Source organism: Myotis lucifugus, unplaced genomic scaffold (assembly GCF_000147115.1).
Source record: "Myotis lucifugus unplaced genomic scaffold, Myoluc2.0 scaffold_7574, whole genome shotgun sequence".
Taxonomy (NCBI): Eukaryota; Metazoa; Chordata; class Mammalia; order Chiroptera; family Vespertilionidae; genus Myotis; species Myotis lucifugus.
In genome coordinates, this window is record NW_005878622.1 from 5,344 (window position 1) to 7,552 (window position 2,209).

Sequence of the window (2,209 nt, forward strand, 5' to 3'; positions counted from 1 at the left end):
TTACCAAGATCAGGAGATGGGACAGAACTACCAAATACATAGAAACAAACACAGAGAGGCAGCCAAAGTGAGGAAAAAAAGAAACATGTCCCAAATGAAAACAAAAAACAGGGGAAAAAATCCAGAGAAAGAACGCAACAAAACAGAGGCAAACAATCTACCATATGCAGAATTCAAAATACTTTGATTAGGATGCTCACTGAACATAGGAAAAACATAGATAAACTCAGAACATTAATAAAGAGATAGGATCTTTCTCTTCAATGAGGTGGCAGAACAGTCTCCCCAGCAGACGCAGAGATGTAGATCTTTGTGAAGACCCTGACTGGCAAGATCATCACCCTTGAGGTTGAGCTCAGTGATGCCATTGAGAAAGTCAAAGCTAAAATCCAAGAAAAGAAGGGCATCCCGCCTAGCCATCAGCATCTGATTTTTGCAGGCAAATAGCTAGAGGATGGTCACACTCTCTCTGACTACATTATTAGAAAAATCCCACCCTGTACTTGATGCTTCATCTGTGGGATGGCATCATCGAACCCTCCTTCCACCAGCTTGCCCAGAAGTGCAAATGCAACAAGATGATCTACCAAATGTGTTACATCCAGTTGTATCCTCATGCTATCAACTGCCACAAAAATAAGTGCAGTCACTAAAACAACCTGTGCCCCAAGAAGGTTAAATAAGGCCCCTCCACCTCCTCAACTGCAGGGCAGTCTTCTGCCTGAATCCCAGAACCCTGGGGCCTCAATAAAGTTACCCTTTCATTGATTAGAACAGTAAAGAAAATAAAAAGAAGAGATGGGGAACATAAAAATGGAGATGGAAAAAAAGAATCAATCAAATCAAGAATACAATAACTGAAATGAAGAATACATTAGAGTGAGTCTAGAATAGATTAGATGAAGCAGAGGATCGAATCAGCAATTTGGAAGACAATGTAGCTGAAAATAGCCAATTGGAACAGCAATAAGGATATAATTTTTTTTTAAATGCTGATAGCTTAAGAGACCTCTGGGACAATATCAAGCATAACAACATTCAGATCATAGTGGTACCAGAAGAAGAAGAAGAAGCACAAGGGATTAAAAACCTATTTACAGAGTTACGAATGGAAAATTTCTCTAACCTGGTGAAAGAAATAGACACACAAGTCCAGGAAGTGCAGAGTCCCAAAGAAGATGAACCCAAGAGGCCCACACCAAGATACATCATAAGTAAAATGGCAAAGGTTAATGACAAAGAGAGAATCTGAAATGCAGCAAGATAAGAACTACTACTTACCTGCAACAGAGCTCCCATAATCATCTGATTCCTTAGCAGAAACTTTGCAAGGTGGAAGGGACTGGCACCAAATATTCAAAGTGATGAAAAGCAAGGGCCTACTGGTATATCAAGATTACTCTACTCAGCAGGGCTATCACTTAGAATAGAAGGAGAGATATGAGCTTTTCAGAAAAGAAAAAGCAGGAGTTAGTAACCACCCAACAGTATTACAAGAAATGTTAAAAAGACTCAAGAAAAAGAAGGTGTGAGTGTGGGTGTGGGTGTGGGTGTAGGTGGAGGTAGAGGTGGAGGTGGAGGTGAACATATGAATAATAAAATGGCAATAACTACAAACCTATCAATAATTACTTTAAATGTAAATGGGTTAAATGCTCCAATCAAAAGACACAGGATGGCTAAATGGATAACATAGCAAGTCCCAGACATATGCTGCTTACAAAAGACCTCCTTCAGATCTAAAGGGATGAAAACTGATATTTCATGCAAATGGAAATTTTAAAAAACTGGGATCACAATACTTATATCACACAAAATACACTTTAAATCAAAGGCCATAAAAAGAAACAAGGAGGACCCAGCAATTCCACTTCTCAGTATTTATTCAAAGAAGCACAAAACACGAACTCTAAAAGATATATGCATCTCTATGTCCATTGCAGCATTATGTACAACTAGAGAACTGGTGCACGAATTCATGCATCAATGGGTCCCTTGCCTTGGCCTGCGGGATTAGGCCGAAACCGGCTCTCTGACATTGATTGGGAGAGGGCACAGGCCAGGCCGAGGGATCCCACCATGCCAATCGGGGCCGGGGAGGGACGCGGGAGGTTGGCCAGCCAGGGAAGGACTGCAGGAGGGCTCCAGGGCATGTCTGGCCCATCTCGCTCGATCCTGATCAGTCGGACCCCAGCAGCAAACTAACCCA

The 2,209-nt window shown here is 41.6% G+C and overlaps 1 pseudogene; it reads left to right on the top strand.

Annotated features, from left to right (window-relative positions):
* Nucleotides 1–300: 300 nt before the first annotated feature.
* On the top strand, nucleotides 301–683 carry LOC106696040 (annotated as a pseudogene).
* The last annotated feature ends 1,526 nt before the right edge of the window (nucleotides 684–2,209 follow it).